At 49.9% G+C, this 24,378-nt stretch overlaps 1 protein-coding gene across 2 annotated transcripts in view; it reads left to right on the forward strand.

The window, feature by feature from the left end:
* The first annotated feature begins 215 nt into the window (after nt 1-215).
* RFX2 (regulatory factor X2) overlaps nt 216-24,378 on the forward strand; it is an 89,739-nt gene continuing 65,576 nt past the window's right edge. For both annotated transcript variants that reach the window (XM_021705569.2, XM_021705570.1), the window contains exon 1: nt 216-368. The gene's annotated coding sequence lies outside the window, so the exon portion shown is untranslated. The remainder of the gene's footprint in view (nt 369-24,378) is intronic.

The raw sequence follows: 24,378 nt of genomic DNA on the forward strand, positions 1-24,378 counted from the left end.
CCCCTCTGACGGACGCTGCGGGCAGCCAATGGAGTATCGCAGGGCCTTACACCCGGCCCTCCTCGCGCCCGTTGGAGGCGGGCGTAGGCGGGCCGTTGAGGGGTGGGGCTCGTGGAGCCTGGTAACCGTTGCCGGTAACAACGCCCCGCCCCATCGCGGCGGGCGGGCGAGCGAGCGGGCGGGCGCGCGAGGCGGGCGCGCGAGGCGGGCGGGCGGCGGGAGCGGGAGGAGGAGCGGCCGCCGCCGCCACCGCCGCCGCCATAGAGACTGTAGCCGTGGAGACTGTTACTTACCAACGGGGACCAACACGCAGCAGCCGCTGCTGCCGCCGCGGGAGCCGCTGCCCGAACTCCCGGCCCGAACTCCAGGTGACCGATGCGACCGCCCCGGGCCCGGCCCGGGAGTGCGGGGGGCGGCGGGGATCCGGATCGGGGGGTCGGGAGGCGGGCGGCACAGTCCTCGCCGGTCACCCCAAACGTCCGGGATGGCGCGCCCGCGGGACCCGTCTCTTCACCCCAGTTCCGCAGGCGTGGCCGAGTTTGGGGGAGTCTGGGAACCACCCCCCGACCCTTTACCCAAACTCGGGGGCAGGTGGGAACCCATCGCCTCACTTTTCAGAAAACTTCCTGAGTTGGGTGCCCCCGAGATCCCTGTCTCACTCTTACCCTAAAAGCCCCCGAATTGGGTGTGCCCCGGGACCCCTCAAACTTTTATCTTCAAACTCCCTGAACTGGGGCTCCTGGGAACCTCTTTTACTTCCCCCCTAAATCCTTAAGTTGGGGCGCCCAGAGACCCCTCTCTCACTTTCTCTCAACTTCTTGAAACCATCTCAAACCCTTGCCTTAAACTCCCAGAATTGGGGGCTCCTGCGAACCCCTCTTCTCTTTTACTCCCCAAATCTCTGCAATTGGGGTTCCCGGGGGCTCTACTCTCACTCCTAACCTCAGACTTCTGAATCAGGAGGGCCTGGAAGACTCGTTTTCACCTTTGCCCCAATTTCCTGGATTTGGGGTGTCTTGGAGACCGTCTTCTCGTTCTGACCCCCCCCAGAATTGTGAGTTTGAGGGCTCCCCTGGAACCCTTTTCTCACTGTTTACCCGAAAGTCGATGCGCTTGTCTTGGGAAAAACATCCCCCCACACACTTTTTCGCCACAAACTCACCGAGAATCGGACTTCCCAGGGACCCGTTTCTCACCTCTTTACCAAAAATCCTCGTGGTTAAGGCTCTTCGGACACTCCTCCCCTCTCTCCCTTTGAACCCCACATTCCTGAGTTTGGGGGATCCTGGGTCCGCCAGTGTTTCCTCCCCGCTCAGGAAGCCCCTTCGCACAGCCGCAGCTCCCCCATTTGGACTGATTTCCAAGCGAGAAGAGTTTCACCAGAAGTTGTGTTTTGGGGGGTTTTTTAATGTTATTTATTTTGTTTAAAGAGCCTAACTTGTGACCCAAAACTGCTCGGTGACATTTTCTCCTGAAATTGTGTGAGTGCGTGTATGTGAATGTAAACCCCACCCCTGAACCCCAGCCCCCTCCAAAGCGCACTCCGGCACACACACACACACACACAGATCCCCCCCCCCCCACTCTGTTTCTTTCCTGTCCTGAGAAGCCAGGGGCTCCCTCGGGCTCGGTCCCCGTTGGCTGTTCTCACTGCTGCACTAGGTTTCCCGATCCTAGTGGCTATTTCAAGGGCCCCTGGGGCCAAGTGCCCCTGCCATTCCAGCGGAGGCGGGGGTGGTTCACCGTCCTAATTTTAACCTCCTGGTTGCCCTGCAGGAATGAGGGAGGGAGTCCAGGTCTGCGTTCCCCATAGACCTCCTGCCTGCTTCTGGGTGTTTTCATTATGCGGCCCCCCAACACACAGGCCTGTACTCAACTGTTTCTTGCCGTGTGCAATTGACCCGCAGTGCAGACTTTCCTGAGTTTTTTCCCCTCCCAGTCAGCTTTATCTCTGCAAATCCAAAATATCAAACCTTATACAAGACTCTCGGTTTCAACTAAGACTCCCCCAACTAAATAATTATGCTAATAATAATGACCCAAACAGCAACAACAAAACCTTAATTTTTTTCCTGCACATATTGTCAACATGTTTTTATCCTTTGGCTTCATGCTCTGAAACATTATTTGTGTGCTTCTATAAAGACCCTTACCCTGCATCCTGGGAGTATCAGACCTGGCTACCTGTTCTTTCTCCCACTCAAGTTTAAAAATGTGAACCCACTCCAGAATAACCTTAGAGATGGCTTCTCACCTGCCCTTGCCAGAGAAGTGAGAGTGTATGGTGAGCACCTTCCCCTCCTTCTCCCCTCCCCGCCCCCCAACCCCCCAGAATCCATTTTCCTTAGTCACTGATCACTGCTAACTTCACCAGCCAAAGGGCCTGGTAAAGTATCAGAGGGGAATTGGTCATTTTTAAAAAAGATTTCCTATACATGATGGACAAGCTGACAGCTTCTGTGATCCTGTGATATTTGGCTGATTTAGGCTGGGAATGAGTTCAGAAACAGTTTGCTTCTGCAGTAAAAGCAAAACTGAATTATTTAGCCTTTAGGTACATTCCTCTTTTGTGCTAGATAAACTGCCCAGACACTCCAAAGGGGCATCTGGGAGCAGGGGGACAGAGTTATTAATTACACCAAGGCAACAGAATGAGTTCTTTGAAATTCTGTTGATATTTGCATTCTGGGTGAAGGACATACATTACCTTTTTTTTTTTTTTAAGATTTTATTTATTTGAGAGAGAGCATGGAGCAAGGGAGGGACAGAGGGAGAGGGAGAAGCAAACTCCCCGCTGAGTGGGGAGCCCGCCATGGGGCTAGATCCCAGGACCCTGAGATCATGACCTGAGCCAAAGGCAGCCACTTCACCTACTGAGCCACCCAGGTGCCCCAGGACATACATTACCTTAATATTCGTCTTTTAGCCATGTTTATCACCGAAGCATGTCTGGGATGGAGCCATTCACCAGAAATGCAGATGCTGGGAAATTGTTTATCTGGATCTCATTCCTTTGAGCTAATTTGTAGTTCCAGATTTGAGTTACAGTTAATTTTTATTTGTCAATATTTAATTAATTGAACTTTAGTTATTATTACAGAGTCAAAATCTTGAATGTACCGGTGGGATTTTTATAGGCACTTGTGGTTGGTTTGCTCGTAAAATTCCAAGGCCAGTAGGAACCATATCTTACCATAATCTATTTGACTCTTTTTAATTAACTGCAAGGTGACCACTTATTTAAATAATGTGCCCCCCTCCCCCGACACCTACTTACTTGTAAAATGTGAACTATTTAAAAGGCAAGGAAAGTTCCCAGAGAAATCATCTTGCTAGTTGGGACCCTCGCCAAACTTGGGGGCAGGAAGGTGTAAATCCTGACCCTGTGGCTGAAGCCAGGGGTTTCAGGTGCACCCAGCAAAGACATCCATATTTCCGCACCAGGCTGCATGAGTATTCCCACCAAATGGGTAGATAAGGACCAGAAACAACCTCAAGCCAGTTCAGGTCAGATTTTGTCTGTGCCACATTTACAAAAAAATTTCCAGTTTTTAGAGCTTTTTTGGATATCAGCATTGTTATAAGGGATCGTGGACTTCCGTATTTAAAAAGGCCTTTTGACTCTTTCTGTTATTTAAAGGATGAGTAGCTCCGTCACAGACCAAGTTCTCTAGACACGTGCCTGGCACAGAGGGTGTACTTAATTTGCTGAATGGGTGAATGAGTGGAATATGCATTGGGAATTAGAGAGGAAACTGAAAACCACCTACATGCTTCTTAGAGACCGCAAGAGCAGCAGAGGAATTCTTACGGGGTGGGGGGTGGGAGGGGGAAGAGAAGGAAGACCCAGACTCTTCCTTGAAGAGAGGAAGACCCAGAATCAAGGGTGTGTGGGATAAGGAGTAGGTGACGGAGGATGGGCAGAAGAGACAGGGAGAGAGCCTGACAGGTCTGTGGGATCACTGGGGCCTGGGAGGTGTGGGCCTGCCCAAGAGGATGAGGAGGGTCTTTCTAGCAGAGAAGTCTGTATGGCTACTCGCTGGACGCGTCCAGGTGGACTCTGACAGGCAACCTAAACACAAAGTGGCCAAACTGAGCTCCCAGTGGGCCCCACAGTCTGCTCCTCCAGGCCCTGCACCCCCTTTGTGAGTATCAGCTGGCTTCTCCTTGTTGATCAGGCCAGAACTTTCTTGCAAGCCATGGGCAGAAGCTCCAACTCCACCGCATCAGTGGAGACGTAGGCTCTGACCATGCCTCATCCACCACCTCCACGGCCAGCCCCCGCTCCAGGCCACCAGCCCCTCTTGCCCGGATGATCCCAGCCTGTTTGTTAACCTGGTGGGGGTGGGGGTGAGGGGCATAATACCTTCTGTCATGTCTCCCTCAGCTCAGAACCCACCACGGCTCCCATCTTGCCTGGAACAAAGGCGAAAGCCTCTTCCCACCCTGGGCCTCTCCACCCCAATACTCTGGCCTCATCTCTGCCGCTGATCTTGTTCCTCACTCCACGTCAAGCCTGCAGGCCTTTTGGGAGTTCCTCAAGGTTTCTGCCTAGAAATCTCTTCACCCAAGTAATGGGGGGCTGGTCCCACTCTGTCTTCAGGCCTTTTCTCAGATGTCACCTTCCCAGGCCTCCTACTCAAAAGTGACACACACTTAGCCTCCTTCCCCACTCTTTCCTCTGCATTTATCACTCACATGCGCACATAATGACATAATGCGCGTTTACTTTATTACCACCATCCGGCCCCTCATTAGAAGGTCAGCTCCTTAAGGGGAGGAAGCACTGTGTGTTTTATTAACTTCTCTTTCCTCTGGGCTGAGCACAATTCTGACGCTGAGGAGGCTCTCAATCAGTATTTGTTAAATGAATAAATAAACCGTTTCCTGCCCACCTATGGGGGAGGCCCATCTAGAAATGGAGAGTCGCTCCTTACCTGCCATATGTCGCCGCCTATGTGTCGTTGGACAGAGAAGGGCTCGCGTGCCGTGTCTCTGCTGCTTAGCTCAGGGGGCTCCAGGTAAGGTGCGGTGTCCGTGTACTAGGTAATCATACTGGCATGGCTGCTGTATTAAGAAATACTATTTTTTTTTTAAGATTTTATTTATTTATTTGACAGAGAGAGAGAGCACAGGTAGGCAGAACAGCAGGCAGAGGGAGAGGGAGAAGCAGACTCCCCGCTGAGCAAGGAGCCCAATGCGGGGCTCGATCCCAGGACTCTGGGATCATGACCTGAGCCGAAGGCAGACGCTTAACGACTGAGCCACCCAGGCGCCCCAAGAAATACTATTTATCATCGTGTGGCACTGGGCCTGGCCCGGAGTCGGTGCTCCACAAAGACTGGCTGTTTACTCTTCTATCACCATTGTTACTATTCGGGAGCAAATGAGCAGTAGCGGCCTGGGATCGTGTTCTTATTTGGGTTTTCCAACCCATGCAAGCATCGAGGAGGCATTCGGGAACTGTTTTGCCTGATGGAGCCGATGAGCCTCCACTGTCTGTCTGAGGCGGGGGAAATGCCCTTCCGTGAGTGTAGAAATTCCCTGGGACAAAGATATCATTCCTCAAGGGTAAGCGCTCGGCAAAAACACCAAGTGGCTGGAAGTCCCCCGTGCTGGTTGTGGCCAGGGCCCGTCTGCACCCAGTCCCCACACATCACCTCCTCGGGTGGGCTCTGGCAAGTGGCCAGCTCTGCCGGCAGGACTGACACACGAGAACACTTAGAAACTGGTTTCCCTTCTCTGTTATCACTGGCTCGTGGGTGCCTTCCTGGTCGGAGTCTGGAAATCGGCCACTCAGAGGTGAGACCCAGCCCACTCTTCGTGCCAGGACTCGAGTCAGGCCCTCAGGAGCCTATAGGCTGGCCCGGCTCCTGGCTGAGCTTCCCTTCGCTCTCCCCGAAACGCATTCCTGCCTTATGATACACAGGTTTCATGTGTTTGAAAACCTTGCTGTACGCCCTGGCAGCTCCTTTTTCTTATTTTCAGTTTTCTTGAATCCGATGACTTTCTGGGAAGTGGAGTTGACTTCCCAAACCTGTAGGTGGTACATACAGCAAGGGGGTATCAGATGCTGTGAATCAGACCACACCTGCCATAGTCCGCGTTGAAAAAAAAATGAAAAAAAAAAATCATACAGCCATTAAAAATATGTCGTACTTCATGGAAGGCCTGGTACAGTGGTTATTTTCACTTACTGTGTAATGCAGCCCAGACATGCTATCGGCAGTAAGCCTATAAGACTAAGGTCTCTGTAGTTAACTTTGAGCATGTGCGTGTGTGTAAGAACTAGGCCATTGGGCCCAGGATTGCCCTGCAGGAGGTGACATTTGCGCTGAGACTGAAATGAGAAGGAAGAGCAGCCCTGTGGAGGTCAGAGGGAAGAACCTTCCAGGCATGGGGTGGGGGTCAGGTGCAAAGGCCCTGTGGCTGGAGAACACAGCTGGGCCTGGTCAAGGCAGACAAAGGCAGCCATGAGGTTGATGCCTGGTGAGCAAAAGGAGGGAGGCAGAGGTCCCCAAAGGCCATGGGGGAAGAGTCTGGATGCTATTCTGATTATTTAGATGATCTAAGTACAAATCAGATCGGTGGTGGCCAGCTGTTTACTGGACCTCTGACATCTGTTCATTCATTCATTCATTCATTCATTCCTTCTTTGGAGTCAAGCATGAACCTCTGAGGCTACAAAGACCAAGAGCAACTAGGAGAGGGGGACAGTCTCAAAAGTGGTTGTGCTAGACTGGGGCAGGCAGTTGGGTGGGGACAGTGGTGGCGTGGCTGTGTTTTCAGGAACCTGCAAACAGCTCCTCCCAGCCGGGGAACAGGGTACAGGGAGATTAGGTGAGAGAGAAGAGCAAGTGTCAGCAGACTATGGCCCTCAGGTCAGTTCTAGCCTGTGCTGCGGCCTATGTCTGTGGGTAAAGCTTTATTGGAACTCAGCCATGCTCGTTCATTTACATACCACCTCTGGCTGCTTCTGCAAGACAACCGCAGAGTCGAGTATTTGTGACCAAAGCAAAAGGTGACCAGCAAAACCTAAAATATTTACTGTTTGGGCCTTTATAGGAAAAGTGTGCTGAGCTCTGGCTAAGCCGAGTAGGGCTTGTCTCTGGTGCTGGGCTGAGACAGTGGGGAAGTGGCTCTATGATCGGGCATGATTTTGGAGGGTGTGTCAGGAGGCTTGGAGTCGAGTCTGGAGTCATAGTCCAGGTGAAGGGCAACAGGGGCCTGCCCGACAGCACGGGCCATGCGGGGACTTGTGGACTCGCTGGGCCAAGGGGTGGGGAGGGCGATTCCCAGGTGCCTGACGTTGGGGAGCCGGCGGAATGTGTCACTGCGGTGAGTCAGGGACCACGGGAGAAGCTGGTGTCGGGCAGGGGAAGTAATGAGTTCAGCTGTGGGCTTGGCTGCCTTGAGGTGTCTGTGGGACATCCGGGTGGGGACTGCTTTCCAGTGGGCAGCTGGATTGCAGGGTCGGGAGCCGCCCAGCACCCCTCCAGGCTAAGGGTTAGCCTCTAGGAGCCATCAGCATATAGGTGGTCATTTCGTGGATGGAGCAGATGGAGGAGACCATCCAGGGAGACAGTGCAGAGTGAGAACAGAAGCAGGAGCCAACAAAGAGTCAGCAGAGGAAAGTGGTTTTTTTAAATTGTGGCAACATACTGTGACGGGCAATTTGCCATTTCACCCAGTTAGGTGTGCAATTCGGCGGTATTGAGTGCATTCCGATGGCGTGCGGCCATCCCCACTTGTTCCAAAACTTCTTTGTCACCCCAAATAGAAGCTCTGGTCCCAGTAGCAGAAACCCCCAGCTCCCTCTCCCACCCTCCCAGGCCCCTAGTAATCTTTGATCTACTTTCTGTCCCTCTGAATTTACCTCTTCTAGATGTTTCGCCGAATCATATAGAACTTGTGTCCTTTTGTGTCTGGCTTTTCTCGCTGCGCACAACGCCCGCCAGGTTTATCCACATTGCAGTGTGTGCTAGAGTGGTGTTCCTCTTTATGGATGAGTGATATTCCAGGGTGTGGATGGGCCACACCGTGTCCACCCACTCGTCCATCAGCGGACACTGTGACATTTGGCTACTGTGACAAATGCCAGACAGAGGAGATTTTGAAGGGATTCTGAGGCGGAACGGGGAGCAAGGCAAGGACCGCGCACCCCAGGGAGAGCAAGGCTCATGGAGACCAGGAGGATTAGACAAGGACAGCCCGTGGAAAGAAAGGAAAAGGGCCAGTCCCTAGCAACAGACAGAAGGCCCGGCTCACGAGCGCCTATCTCCCCCCCACACTGTTGAAATCGTACTAGTGATAGAGTCCACTCCTAAAGTTGCGGTCACACCTAATTATGCTTATATTTTTACAGTGCAAAGTGTTTATCTTTTAGAAACGGGGCCATGTTTCCAGGATACGTTTCTGTCGAAACGGTGGTCCGTGGGGTAAGGCAGCAGCCCCCAGCATTACCAGCCCCCAGATGGGTGCTCCTGCTCTACCCCAGCCGGTGAGAACTCAAGGAGAGGGCCAGGTTGTGCTGCCCCCCCAGCCTCAGAACACACACAGATGTAGCCTGCTTTGAGGAAAAAATAGATTTGGAACCCCAGACTCAAGGGAAAATAGCGTCAAGTTTGTGCTTCTGATTTTTTTTTTTTAAGATTTCATTTATTCATTTGAGAGAGAATGAGATAGAGAGAGCATGAGAGGGGGGAGGGTCAGAGGGAGAAGCAGACTCCCTGCCGAGCAGGGAGCCCGATGCGGGACTCGATCCCGGGACTCCAGGATCATGACCTGAGCCGAAGGCAGTCGCTTAACCAACTGAGCCACCCAGGCGCCCTGTGCTTCTGATTTTTAAAAGAATTCTTCATTTTCTAGATGAATTCACTTTCGTGGGGACTTCTGTATGTGAGTTGATCTCTGGGGGTCTCGGTTCATTCAGCAAATACGTGCGGGCCCCCAAATAGCAAGCATCTGAGGAGCTCGTGCTCGGTTGAGTACTTAAGTGTGTTAACGTAGCCTCCCAGGCGAAGTTAAGACAGTTGAAGATGCTACAGAAATTTGAAATGGTCAGCGGCCATTGGCAGCTGAGCTGTGGTTGAAGCATGAAGGGGAGACCTTTCAGGAGCTTCTCCGTTGTGTGAATCATGGCCTGGTTGTACTGGTAGCTCTTAAAATGCCCCACAGGAGTACATAGGAAGTATTTCTGGAAGCCCCGGGTTCTTGCCGGTCTTTTTTTTTTTTTTTTTTTAAGATTTTATTTATTTATTTGACAGAGACACAGCGAGAGAGGGAACACAAGCAGGGGGAGTGGGAGAGGGAGAAGCAGGCTTCCCGCGGAGCAGGGAGCCCGATGCGGGGCTCGATCCCAGGACCCTGGGACCATGACCTGAGCCGAAGGCAGACGCTTAACAACTGAGCCACCCAGGCACCCCGGTTCTTGCTGGTCTTACTTCACACCTGGGCTTGCATCTGTCAGCCTGACGGTGCCCTTCAGGGACACTGGGGGGTGGGGAGGGGGGAAAGCAAAGGTTCCTTAATTGGCGGTGATTTAACGTAACAGACTGCAGGATGGGGGGTTAGAAGCATGGCAGGGCAGCGACATGGCGCCCCCCACCTCCCCCAGTGGGGGCAGGTGCCCACCTTCCTCCCGCCTAGGTGGTCTGCACAAGCCTGGTGTCTGTCCTCCTTCTAGCTGCAGGGGTGACCGGAGTCCTCGTTCCTCCCCTTGCCACGGGCAGCACCCCTGTCCCCCCCCAGCTCTGGAAGCAGTATTGCTCCAGCGCCAAGGAGCAAGGCGCGCGCTCCGCTGTCACTCCTGTCCGTGCACACAGCCGGGCTCCCTGGCCTCCGATTCTCCCAGCCTGGTCTCTCCTCCCACCTGCCTTCCCAGCTGCGTGGGAAGGTCGCATGGGCACGTTCTGCTCCCAAAGGCCAAACCCCCTGGCCTTTGCTGTAACCACGTGGTGCTCAGGTCTGCGTTCAAGGCCGTTTCCGGCCTCAGCTCCTTTTTGTCGCCTCGTCTTTCAGTCCTCAGAATGGACTCGCCACGGCTTAACACAGGCCTCACGCTTCTGTCTGCCCTCTCTCTGAACTGTCATTTCTACTCATGAAAATCTTTTCTCTCAGGACCCTTCTCCGGGGCTCTCTTACCAGGGAAGCCCAAGACCTGGCGTAGCAAGCCCAGGGGGCAAATGTTAGGACTAGGGCTGGGTTTCTCCAATCTCACCACTGTTGCCTTTGCGCATTGCAGGATGCTGAGCCTCCACTGGCCTCCGTCTACTGGTGGCGCTCACCCCTTCCCCCCAGGTCATGACAACAGCTGTGTCTTCAGGCATGTCCTCGAATGTCCCCTCCGGGGGCAGAGTTATCCCCTAGTTCAGGACCATGGGATTCATCGGCCAGAAGGGGCATGACTGCTGAATTGCCACAGCCCAAGTCTCCTTGGACACGTAGTAGTGATTTATGGAATGTTCTCGGCCGTAAGCTCCTGGAGGACAGGGGCAGTGGTGCCTGCCACACTTCCCACGGGGCTTCACATTCAGTGCGTGAGTGACTCAGACGCCGGAGCCCAGAGCGTTCTTCTGAGAGTGAGGCCTACATCAAGTAATGGCAGCCTTTGGTTTTAGCCAAAAGCAAACATCATGAAACCCTTGCCTGAGATCCGATAACCTTAAAAATGCCATGTTTTTGATTCAGTTGAGATTAACATTCCAGTCCTTTCGACACATAGCTTTCCTTTACCAAATCCCCAAAGAAATATATATATTTTTTAATTTGACAGAGAGAGAGACAGCGAGAGAGGGAACACAAGCAGGGGGAGTGGGAGAGGGAGAAGCAGGCTTCCCGCTGAGCAGGGAGCCCGATGTGGGGCTTGATCCCAGGACCCTGGGGTCATGAACTGAGCCGAAGGCAGACGCTTAACGACTAAGCCACCCAGGCGCCCCTCCCCACAGAAATCTTAATCGAAGGCCCCTACCATTCATTGACTCCCCTCTTTGCTCAGCTAAAATTGCAAGTCACGTTCTTTTCCAGAAAGTGCAGGGGTCTTAGGAGGAAATGGAGCCCTAGAACCCAACCATAGCTGGGTCCGCTTGCCAGGAGCCATGTACACAGTGGAGAATATTAAATGTCTCATTCTGCATCTAAGCCGATCACAGCATCTTGATTCATACTTGTTTTGCTTTGGAACTTTTCAAAGATTTCACTTGGTTAAAAAGTTGATGTGAAACAAATCTGGTCATTATGCCCATCAGAATTGTTTCATCCACAAAAGGTGGCACTCACAATTTGTGCAGGTTTGAAAGCCTGCCCTGCTCTGCTAGAGGAAGTACTTACTGAGGATCAGTAGGGTTGCATAAAGTTGACTCACTTTGTAGGTAAATATGTCTGACCCTGGCTCGCTTCTTGAAAGATCCATTTCACCAGCGCTGTTCCCCAGCTCAGGAGCTGTTCCCATCAGGAGGTGCTGGTTCAAGGTCATGGCCCCCGGTGGCCGTGGCTGCAGTGGTGGACATGTGTGGGGTGAGTGTGACCGAAGGCACTCCCTTTCCTGTGGCCCCCTTTCCCTTTTCTCTTTTGAAAGGGTGAACATGAGCCAAGTACCCACCACACTGCCCAGGCTGGGGAGAGCCCCCGCTTCTAAATTTCTGCCGCGGAGCTCCAGATTCTAGTTAGATCGTCACCTTTCTTGCTGGGAAGAGAAGTAACTGTTAACGCTGGTCAAAATAGAAACCAGTTACCAGACTGGGATGCACTTCACGGAGAGCAAGGTCCCCTTGTTGTTTGCCGGTAGAGACCCCCAGATAACTGTACGTTCACTTGTCCTGTTCCAAAGCTCTTAGCTAAAACGACACATGCCATCCTTTAGCGTGCCTTTCACCCTCTCAGAGCTGTGTGAGACCTTCCAGTGCTGTAGGGGTTCTTGTCCGAGGGCGTTGGAGACCTTTGGATGCGGGAACGTATTTTCAAGTGGCCATGGTTCGTGTGCTTCCGTGGATCCTGAGAGTTTCGAGTGGAGAGACTGTCTTCTGCAGCGGGGGTGGGGAGCCGGGCAGCCCAGCACTTCTGACAAATGCCTGTGCTTCAGCCCCAGGAAGGAGGGCTTTTCAAGAAAGGCAGAGGGTGGTGGTTGGGGCAGGGAAGAGAGAGCAGCCCTCCGGAGTGAGCAGCCAGGCTTCAGAAGTCGTAACCGTTAGATCCCAAGGTTATGTTTTAAAAAATAAAGGGTTGCCACGGCCTCACGCCCTGAGCACCTACCATATGCTTGGCGTTTTACACACATTCCTTCTAACCCTGGCACGGCCCCAGCAGGGTCAGTCGGATCAGCAGGCCCGGACAAGGGGAGAAATGCCTCCTGTGCTTCCCGGTCCCTTGGGCGGGTAGCGGAGGAATCCTTCCTCCTGCTAAACCCAGCTCCACTTGCTTTTCGGCCGCAGTGTGAGCTCAGTTGAGCTCAGTCAAGACTCCTCTTCTTTGTAGCTTTAGAGAGGCCTGGGCCCAGGGCCGGCGAGGACAGCAAGGCTGCAAGTGAAGGAGAAATGATTATCCTGGTACCGTCACCTCAGGGGTCAGCTTTGAAGGCTGGGGTCCCCCTGCCTTCTCCCCCTCTCCCGCACCCCACTAACCACTGCCCGCGTGTCTCCTTTAGCTCGCGTCCTTCCCATTCCTGCTCAGGCTGTTCTAGTTCAGATCCTCTAGTGGAGCTTCCGACTGCTGCCCTCGTCCGGGGTGTGGCGCAGACCCACTGTTCTGCCTTCTTCCCAACCTTTGATGCTCCCACTGCCTTCAGCAGTGGCCTTAAGCTGCTGCTGGTGGTGGTGGTGGTGATGGGGGGGTGACGCATGACGTCTTTGTGTGACACCATGGAACATCAGTGCATTAAATTAAATGACATACACTTGCAATGTTTTTATTAAATAAAACATGATTAAATTATAAAATAGGATAGTGGTGCACAGGAGCTGCCAAAGACATATGTCCTTTAAAACTTCTGTTGCCAAGTCTGGCACAACAGGCTGACCCTGTTCTACTTGTAGAGAATTTGTTGTGTTGTTTCCTGCGGGTCACTAGCAGATAAGAGGAATCCTGTACCAAGGGCTCAAGAAATATTTGGAAGGCAAACTGTCTTTAATTGGAGAAATATATCCATTACGTATTTTTCTGCAAATCAGCAAAAGTGCCATTACTTTATTTGAGCAGAGGAAGCCCACAGAATCTTTTAGGATTCCAAGAAGAGTGGGGCGGAGGAGGGGTTTGGCAAACATTCTCTATAAAGGACCAGATAGTAAATATTTTAGGCTTTGTGGGCCAGCCGGGTCTCTATTTACGGCTACTCACTCTGCTGACGACAACATGTAAATGATTGGGTGTGGTCACGTGCCCATAAAACTTTATTTACGGGCACTGAAATGTGAATTTCATACGATATTCACATGTCACAAAATATTTTGACTCTGATTTTTTTTTTTTTCATAGCCATTTACGCATATAAAGACCATTCTTAGCTTGTGGACCATGCAAAAGCAGGCTCTGGACTGGGCGGGACTTGGCTGGGGCGTGGGCCATGGTTTGCTGACCTCTGCCCTGTGGGATGGAGTCCAGGAGCTCCACCATTCTCAGCCTTTGGCTGGGTGGCCCAGCCTGTTTCCCCAAGAGCCCCCAGCCTGTGCCCTCTGCTCCAGCCAGCTCAGTGTCTTTGCCCTTCTCCCGTCCCTGCGGGGGCACACACACCCTGCTGTGCCCAGCTCCTATTCTTGAACTAGTCCCTTCTCCCTCCTCCGTTTGCCCCACCCCACCGCTGCCAGGGTAGGTCCTGCCCCTCCCGCTGTAGCCACAGTGAAAAGGTAAGAACAGGTGAAGTTAATTGGAATAACGTATTTTATTTAATCCAGTATATCCAACAAAATATTGTTATTTTAACATGGGATCTATGGGAACACATTTTTATTGAGACGTTTCGCAGTCTTGCACGCCAAGTCTTTGAAATCCAGTGTCTGTGTTGCACTCACAGCACATCTCAGTTTGGACGAGCTACATGTCAGGTGCACAGTGGCCACAGATGGCCCGAGGTGTCGAAACGAAGACCGGCACAACGCTCGGGTCATCACTGTTCTTTTTAAAAGGTGCCCGCTGTTTGAGCTACAAACCAGCACTCGGATCCTTCCCAGCTCCCTCAGTCTCAGGTCACTCCCAAGGCGTGAGGAGCACAGGTCCACCTGACTCCAGAGTTTTCCATTTTGTAAAGTGGTTGTGGTTGGGCTTTGCACGCGGGTGTCCCCCCCAGGCCACTGAGCGGTTTGACCCCAGAATTCTGCAGTGACCCTTTCAGGACTTTGGGATCCTTCTGGCAGTCCCCAATAAGTCTGTTTCCTTCCTCTTTTACGTCAGGGAAATCTTTTCATTGTAAAGCCTCCAAAGAGTACCCAAAAATATAAAGGAAAAAAAGAGTCCCTGGCTTCCTTCTCCTCTCTTCCTCTGCCCCTGCCACCACTAACACAGTTCGGTGTGGATTCTTTCAGATATTTTGTATGCATATGAAACGTACACACTGACGCTTTATTATTTTTTAATTGAGATGTAATTCATATGCCATAAAACTCCCCCTTTTATAGTGTATAGTTTAGTGGTTTTTAGTATATTCACGAGGTTATACAATCAGTACCACTCTCCAGTTCCAAAACATTCCATCACCCCAAAACGAAACGCTTTCCCCATCAGCAGTCCTCCCCCGTTCCCTCCCCAGCCCCCCGCACCCACGAGCCCCCTTTCCATCCATGGATGAGCCTATTCTGGTCGTTTCGCACACGTGGAATCACATACCATGTGGCCTTCTGTGTCTGGTTCCCACCCTGAGCGTCGTGGGCTCAGGCTCCCTCCACGGGGCTGCGAGTGTTGGCACCTCGCTCCTTTTATGGCTGATATTTCTTGTTTTTATAAAAAAAAGGATCACATTATGCCCACTTTTCTGCACCTTCTCTCTCATCTAATACTTAGTCTATATCTTTCCTTATCACTCTCCATGTGTCGGCTTCATTCCTTCTGTAACTGCGTGAGATCCCACTGTACCGCTCTGCCCCGAGGTGCTTATTTAGTGCCTTATGAAGGGGCATCGGCTTTATCCTTTTTCACTTTACCAACAATGCTGCAGTCAACATCCTTGTCCAATGTATTTGTGCACATGTGTGGGATGTTTGCAAATTCCCGGAAGGCGACTTGCTGGGTGGAAGGGACTTCCTTCCCTTTGCATTAGATCTCTTTCACTCACGTTCATGCGCCATCCCTGCAGGGACGGTTACTTTGCACTGTGTCCTTGCCTCGCGACACGGTCCCCAGCATGTCCACTGCACCACCTCCTCCCGCTGCCACCCACGCCGTGGGCGCCTCGACAAGATGCCTGTCCTTTCCCCGCAACTCCCCGTCCCATCCGGAGAATAGCGGGTCACAGAACTTGTGGCAATCCGGTGGGGACGTGTGCCCCCCCACCCCCGGCATATGCACAGTGAACACACCCATCGAATTCTGTCTGCCATTTGGGAGGTCCTCACACCCCTTGTTGCCTCTCTCTGGACCAGCCCCTACTTCCGAAACTTGTTGTGCATCAGTTCAGCTCTGCCCAGTTCCCAGCCCACAGGTGGCTGACTCAGCCCCAGCCTGGCACCATGAGCTGCACATGCCCGCGTGTGCCTCTGCGGGAGGCCCAGCTGCCCGGCCGGTTTGTGCCCACACAAGTTCACGCTTGTTGCCCTGGCTCAGAGCTGTCTCTCCCACAGCAACGGCACTTCCCGGCGCCTTTGAGTTCCCCGCTGACCCACGGTTCCAAGTCCTTGCCACCTTGATACTCCAGCAAAGCGTTCATTCTGCTGCCCTCCCAGCAGACCTGTCCCCGAGGTCCAGCGCCCCCCCCCCCCGCCCCCCTCCATCCATGACCTGCACATCGGGTCCTGCCCTCCGCATGCCAGCCGGGATCGAGCCCTGCTGCGGTGCTGCTCTTCCAGCTCAAGTGGGAAGCTGGCTCCTGCAGCCTCCGGAGCCTGTGCTCACACCTTGCGCTTTTTGCTGTAGTGCGGACACTTCCTCCTTGATGCCGTGCAGCTTGAAACCAGAAATCCAACACCCTAATCACGGAGGTTATCCATCCTTCATCTGAGCTTTCCTCCCACTTGAAAGGCGATGGGTCATATTTTTCTTTTTACCTACCTTCCTGCCTGCCTGCCTGCCTGCCTGCCTTATATATTTTTTAAGTATGCTCCACACCCAGTGTGGAGCCCAATGCAGGGCTTGAACTCACAACCCTGAGATCAAGACCTGAGCTGAGACCAAGAGTCAGACACTTAACCGACTGAGCCACCCAGGCGCCCCATCTTTTTTAAAAAATCCTTTAAGATTCTGAGACACTAACCTAATCTGATTTCTCTTTCTTCATGCTTCATGAGTGTAGAATGTTCTAGAAACTACCCACCCTTTCTCCAGTGGTAATGTTCACATAGGGCCTGGCCAGAAATCTGTGATTCTCTCCACTCCAAAACTGGGCCCTATTCTCACTTCGAGTCCTGGTGGCGAAGCGCCTGCCTCCAGCTGCCCATTTCTCCCTTGTGCCCCTCCGCTGGGTCTGTGTATGCCACCTCTCTAACCAAATGTTTTGGCATTTCCAAAACAGACTTCCTTACACCTTTGGCTCCCTGTCACTGGAGGTTTCCAGACAGAAAGTCTCTTAGGGATTGCGTGCAAGAGGTGTTTTGCTTGTTTACAAAGTTTGTTTCTGAAAATTTTAAGAAGGATTTTGACCTGGGGCACCTGGCGGGCTCATTCTTGATCTTGGGGTCGTGAGTTGGGTGTAGAGATTACTTAAAAATAAAATCTTTAATTAAAAAAAGGGATTTTGAACTTATAAGTTCTCAGGCCTAATTTTCTTGTTGTTTTGAGTTGTATCACATTTCACTTCTTCTAAAGTAAAGAATATAGGGACAGTTTTAGTTTATATATCTTCTGTTTTTCTGCTTGTCTGGCATTTGCCAACCCATTTGCTGTGTCACCTTTCTTTAAAATTCACGTAACATAAAATCAACCTTTCTTGGGGGGCACCTGGGTGGCTTAGTCGGTTAAGTGCCTGACTCTTGATTTCAGTTCAGGTCATGATCTAGGGGTGGTGAGATCGAGCCCCTCATTCAGGCTCTGCACACAGCGGGGAGTCTGCTTCAGAGTCTCTCTCTCCCTCTCCCTTCACCCCTCCCCCCAGCTTTGCGCTCTCTTTCTCTTTCTCTAAAATAAATAAATAAATCTTTTTAAAAATTTGACCTTTTTAGAGGACAATTCAGTGGTTTTTAAGATATCTGAAATGTTACACAACCATCCTCACACCACCCTCTAACTCTAGAACATTTCCATGACCCCCCAAAAAAACCTATTCCATTAAGCAGTCACCCCCCCCCCCCCAGATCCTGGCCCCCACGGACCCCCTTCCTGTCCATGGATGAGCCTGTTTTGGATGTGTCGTCACACACGTGGACTTACACCCCGTGTGGCCTTCTCTGTCTGGTTCCCTCCCTGAGCATCGTGGGCTCAGGGTCCGTCCCTGGGGCAGCGCGTGTGGGCACCTCGCTCCTGCTTGGGGCTGAATAGTATTCCAGTGTATGGATTGGCCACAGTCATCCATTGATTGCTTCTACTTTCTGGCTGTTACAAGTGATGCTGTTGTGAACATGTGTGGACAAGCTTTTGTGTGAACGTAGGTTTTCGTTTCTCTTGGGTGGATACTCAGGAGTGGAGGTGCTGGGTCATATGGTCACTCGTATTCAACTTCTTGAGGAACTGCCAAGTGTTTTCCGTGGTGCTGCACCATTTCCATTCCCACCAGCCATGTAGGCGGGTTCCAGTTCCTCCTCACCAACACACGTCACTTTCCCTTGTTTTTATTATAGCCAACCTAGTAGGTATGCGGTGGTACTTGTGGTTTTCTACTTTCATTTTCCAAATGCCTAATGGTGTTGAGCATCTTTTCGTGTGCTCAGGGGCCATTTGTATATCTTCTTTGGAGAAATGTCTCTTCAAAGGTGTCATCGCTCACAGTTTTCTGGCATCCACACATTTCTCTTCCTCTGTGAAATGCCCAAAGACCCTGAATCATGAAGGTGCAGGGCACATGTCAGAACTACAGCAGACAGCGGAGGGGAGGTGGGTCAGAATCAACAGGACGTGAGGGCTGTCCTCTCGCACACTCGAGACATGGCTCCAGCTCTCACCTGTGGACGTGCCCTTTTCAGAGACTTCCCACGCTCCTGCATCCTCATGCTTTAGGAGGGAGACATGACAAGGATGTCAGCTGTTACCCTCTGAGTGTCCCTGACCATTTGGGCACTGAGATTTCTAGAATGTTATTTGTAAATTAAATGTGCTGTTTGATACCTGTCTGTTTATCCAGAATTATTTTAGGCTCTCTTTTGGAGACACGAGTCGAAACATTTGAGTCTGGGACAGGTTCAAAAAACCAGCTCATGGGCTAAATCCAACCCACCACCTGATTTTGGATGGCCAAGAGCTAATAATGACTTTTTATGTTTAAATGGTTGCAAAAAATAAACCTCCAGAAGAATAATATATTTTGGAACACATGACGTTATGTGAAATTTACTTTTCAGTATCCATAAATGGAGTTCTATGGGCAGATGGCCATGCTCATTAGGGTACATATTGTTGGTGGCGGCCTTTACCCTACAATGGAGGCGTTGAGCAAGTCTCAACAGAGACCATCTGACCTGCAAAGCCTAAAATATTTGCTATTGGGCCCTTTATAGAAAAAATTTACCAAGAGCTGGTCTAACAAACAGTCTGGTTATATTTGACTAGAACTAGTACTAGTATAACATCATGCATATGTAAAGACGATGGTGATTTGGAGATTCACGAACACCTTAGACTCTTCAGTAGTGATTAACATTATTATTATTATTTTTTTTTGCTTCCTCTAATGGCAAGAGGAATGATATTTACTTTATTATCTTCTCCTGTTTGCTGTAATTAAGAAGAGTCTTCGTCTGGCCACATCCATCTTACAGGCTGCGTCCCCTTTGCCTTTTTATGTCTCTGAGGCTGTGCCTTTTTTTTTTTTAATTCCACAGCACCCTGGCCTTTTTCTCCATGGCATTCCTCCTTGTCTTTCAGGCCCCGGAGAGCCTGGGTCAGGTTTAGACCAACGCTCCAGAGTGGGAAGGTGCTTAGCAGTTGGGAAGCATCAGTTTCTCTTCCGGTCTTTGGGCTCTGCAACACTCGAATGCTCTCTTTCCGCAGGTCGCCCCACCTCAGGGGGGATTTGGTGTGCAATCATGGCACCCAGGAGTGATTTCTGAAATGAGTTACTGCTGCAGGTGCAAGGAGGTGGGCTCCCGTGTGGGAGAAACTGATGTCTAAGCAGTTGTCTTTGTATTGGAACGCACTGTAACAGTGACTCATAAGAATAAAAATGTGTGGTGGCTAATCAGTAAGGAGGAAAATCAGTGTTTAGAGATCAAAAAAAGCTATTTCGACATTTCAGCCATTTCAGATTGAGCTAAAATCCCACCTAAAATGGATTCTGCATGATCTCTTCTGTTGTAGCCAAGTTTTTAAGAATTGAGACATTCTAGAAATCACTGCGAGAGCCAGGACTGGTGTCAGGCTTCTCTGGGATAAGAGTAAGGGGGACCCTCGCCTTATTCTCCTTGCCGCGGGGCTGGTCAGTGTTGGCTAGCAAAGACGGTAAATTAGGTCCGTTTCCTTGGTTCAGCTGGGGTAGACACTGTCAAAAACTGTGACTTCTTCCTTCTCCTCTCTATTCCGCAGTGGCAGATGTTTCTCTCTCAGGTTCCAAATCTGTGGCACTCCTGGGCTTGGTGGCCTGTGGGTTAATTATTGCCAAGGTGGTCATTGAAGCTGTAGCTACTTATCAGCACAACCCATTCCTGGACTGTTTGAGTTCCTAAATGTGGGGTGGTGGGAAAGAAGACTAGCTGCCTTCAGACTGCGGCTTCCCGCTAGAGACCGGGCGTGTGACTCACTCGGCTCCTGTGGCGGTCACCTGGCCCCATGTTTCTGCCGTACGTGATTGGGACCCAGGGCCACCATCGCGCCCCTCCTCCAGGAAGAGAATTGTGTCACTTTCCTCTAAAGACCACCGACCTGCCTGGATTATACAACGAGGCTCGTCTGAACTGGAGTCCTCGAGTTTATAAACTTAAGTTAAAAAAAAGACAAATCCACGTATCATGACAGCCCAGTCTTTCCTCAGTCTGGACCTCTTTCGGAGTCTGTTGAAAGTTGGGGATTTCTCCCCAGGAGAACAGGTGTAAACACATGTGCCAGCACTTCAATTTCATATTCAAGTTCAAGTTCATGGACCCTCCGAAGTGTGATCCTTGTGAATCCACAGACGGAATTATAAGATCCTGCTGTAGCTCTTTGAACAGGCACATTGCAGAGTTTAAGCCACTTCCAAAAGGGAAAAAATAAATAGGGATTCATGAAACTTAAAAACTTTTGTGCATCAGAGGGCACTATTAGAGTGAAAAGGCAACCCACAGAATGGGAAAAAATATTTGCAAATTTGTATATCTGATAAGGGGTTAATATTCAGAATATATAAAGAACTCCTACAATTTCACAACAACAAAGAAACAAACAACCCAATTAAAAAGTGGGCAAAGGACTTGAGTAGACATCTCTCCAGAGAAGGCATAGAAATAGCCAACAATCACATGAAAGGATGTTCAACATCACTAATCACATGAAAGGATGTTCATCACTCGTCATTAGGGAAACACAAATCAAAACCACAAGGAGACCACTTTGTACCCTTAGGACGGCTATCATTTTAAAAACCCCAAACAAACAGAAAATTACAAGTGTTGGCAAAGATTTGGAGAAATCGAAACCCTTGTGAACTGCTAGCAGGAACGTCAACTATGCAACTGCTGTGGAAAACAGTAAGGCGGCTCCTCAAAAAAATTAAACATAGAATTACCATGTAACCCAGCAATTCCACTTCTGGGTGTATACCCAAAGAATTGAAAACAGAGGCTTGAACAGATATTTGTACACCCACATTCAGAGCAGCAGGCTTCCCGATTAGCCCAGAGGTGGAAACCTCCCAGGCATCCATCCACAGGTGAATGGACAAACACAGTGTGGTTGGGTGGATACTATTCAGCGTAAAAAGGAAGGAAATCCAATACCTGCTACAACGTGGATGAACCTTGAGGACATTATGCTCAGTGAATTAAGCCAGTCACAAAAGGACCAAACACTGTATGATTCTCCCTCTGTGGGGGCCCTAGAGAAGCCAGATTCATAGAGACAGAAAGTAGATGGTGGGAGTCAGGGGGTGGGGGGGCTACTGTTTAATGGGGACAGAGTCTCAGTTTTTGCAAGGTGATGGTGGGGATGTTTGCACAACAACGTGAATGTGCCTAGTGCTACCGAACTGCACACTTACAAAACGGCTCAAAGGATGAATTTTGTTCTATATTTTACCACAATTAAAAAGAATAATAGTAGACACTCCAGTTGTATTTTCCGGGATTATGTTAAAGGAGGCACATTCTTCCATAGTTCATATTTCGGGAGTCCCACCTCACCTGCTGAATCCTAGGATCATAGCTTTAGTAAAGACCCTACGAATTTATCTTGTGCTTGTATGCTCGTTGGACGATGAATACATAGTTAACTCCTTTGACTCGCACACCCTCACTTGGGAGAATTACACTTCTGAGCCAGTGGTCCTAACTAGAAAGGAAAGCACGAGGACCGATTCTGCAGCACACTCACATGGGTTCTGCCCCAAATACGGATGTCTGGTGTTCTGGGTCTGGGTGCTGATGTGTTTGGGGCACCTGGTGGGTGAGAAGAGAATGATAAGTAATCTAAGCAGGAACTTCAGAAGGGAGAAAATAGGGCTCATTTGTTCAGAGTCATCTGAGTGCCAACTGGATAGCAGGTATTTTTCTAAGAATAGGAGGTTGAACAGACATGCTTCATAAACCGGCCTTCCAAACAGAGGTCAGCACACTATGCCCCCGGGGCCACATGGGACACACTACCTTCTTTTTTTTTTCCTAAGTCCTGCAAGCTGAGAATATCATCTGCATTTTCAAATGGTTGAAGAAAAATCAAAAGAATATTTCATGACCCGTGACAATTACATGAAAATCAAATTTCAATGTCCATAAATAAAGTTTTATCGGACCAGACCGAGGGCCAGGACTAGGGTGAGGCAAGTGAGGCACTCACCTTGGGCACAAAATTTCAGGCACCCCAAAAACTCAGTCATCAAGATAGGTAATATTTTAATGGGGTATTTAAAAAATCAAAACAAATGCCACACACACAGAAAAATCCCTGATGAGCAAAATATCAACATTTTAAAAACAGGATCAGGATTGCTGATTTCCTTTGCCCCCGGCTCCAGTAAGGCTCTGAATGCAACCATGCTCATTCCTTTCATAAGGGCACTGGCAGCTTTCTAGAAACCGTGAGGGTTGAGTAGTTTTGACAGAGACCTTATGGCCTGCGAAACCAAAAACCTTCTCTGGCCCTTTAAAGAAAAAGTTGGTCAACGCTGATTGAAATCAGTGTACTGTATTAATCCCTACCAGTGCGTAACTATAACCAAACTATAAACTCAACGCCTTTCCATGTCCTCCGTCTATTTTTTATGTGCCTTTTTAAAAAATGAGTGTACACTTGTAAATTATTTAATTTTTGGATAATGGCATCCATAAGTCAATAGGGACAATTAACACTGAATTAATAAGCAAGCTGATGGTTGTGGGCTGTGATGATTGACTAAGTGTATAATTACCTGCATTAAAATTGTAGAGGCCATCATTTCCTTTCGTGGTGACTAAATACTTAATTAGTTAACCCTTCATTTACTGGGCTATAATGTTACTTGGCTTCTTTATAAAATGATGTATTTCCTGTCCAGCTTCCATATATAGGTCTTAATAAGCTCAATTAAGAACTTAAGCATTAATTATTATTAAAATCTTAAAATAGTAAATGCCATGGGAGCTTCCTCCCTGGTTTTCCTGCTTTCAGTCCTTCTCCTAGTAGTCTAAGAAGAGTGCTCTTTGAAGAACATAAACCAGAATGTATTGCTCTGGGGCTTCTCTCGGGAACTGGAATAAAATCCAGACTTTTGACTAGGCCCTCAGGGTCTCTGCTGCTGCCTCCAGCCCCCTGCCCTCCCCTGCCACAGGGCCTTTGCACCGACTATTCCCTGTGCTGGGAATGCTCTCTTCCATCTTCCCATGTCTGGCCGGGTCTCAGCTCAGTGCCATCCTTCACAACACCCTTAACTGGCCTGGCGAAAGCTTGGGAGCCCCTTTCCATCACCTCTCCCCACCAGCTCTGTCCCTCTGCTGTGTCCTTTTGTCCTGGCCCAGATCTCTCTGAAATAACCTTGTATATCTGGTGATTGGCTTCCTGTCTGACTCCCCTGCATGAGGATGTCAGCACCCCAAGATCTGGCTTGTTCACAGAACCTGGAATAGTGCCTGGTACACTTTGTTCCTTTTTGTGTATTTATAGTTTACATTTATATACAGTCATATTTACCTTTTGGGGTGTACTGCTCTGTAAGTTTTCACACACACATAGATATCTATGTAACCACCACCCACCATCAAGAGGGCACAGAGCAGTTCCAACACCCCAGTGAATTCTCTTGAGCTGTCCCTCCGCAGCTGGACCCTCATTCCACCCTTGACCCCTAGCCACCATGCTCCGCTCCCCATCCCGTCACTCAGCCTGATGCCTTTGAGATTCATCGTGCTTTTGCATGATCGATAGCTTGTTCTTTGTATCTCTGCGTTGTAGTCCATTGTACGAATGCACCACTGTTGGTTTGTCCAGGAAATTTCCTCTTGGTGTTCAGTGTTGAATTCATATTAAAGCCTCTGGCCATAAGAATGGCAGCATAGTGTATATAGATCAAGTGAGTTGAACAACAGTGGTATTCCCTGTACACACTGCATTCACTAGGTACAGTGTGCAAATTTATAAGAACTGATTGGCTTTCCAGTGCTTACAAATGTTACCACAATTTTTAAAATGATACATAAGTAATATGAGTTGTATTCCTAAAAAGGACCATCATCTACAGAAGTCAATTAAGAAATGAAATTTTTTTTAAATATTATATTTATTTATTTATTTATTTATTTATTTATTTATTTATTTGAGAGAGAGAGAGCGTGAGCAGGGAGAGTGGCAGAGGGAGAGGGAGAAGCAGACTCCTCGCTGAGTGCAGAGCCCTGTGCAGGCTCGATGCAGGGCTCAGTCTCACTTCCCTGAGATCATGACCTGAGCCAAAAAATCAAGAGTCAGACGCTTAACTGACTGAGCCACCCAGGCGCC

This window comes from Neomonachus schauinslandi, chromosome 1 (assembly GCF_002201575.2).
Source record: "Neomonachus schauinslandi chromosome 1, ASM220157v2, whole genome shotgun sequence".
NCBI classification, from domain to species: Eukaryota; Metazoa; Chordata; class Mammalia; order Carnivora; family Phocidae; genus Neomonachus; species Neomonachus schauinslandi.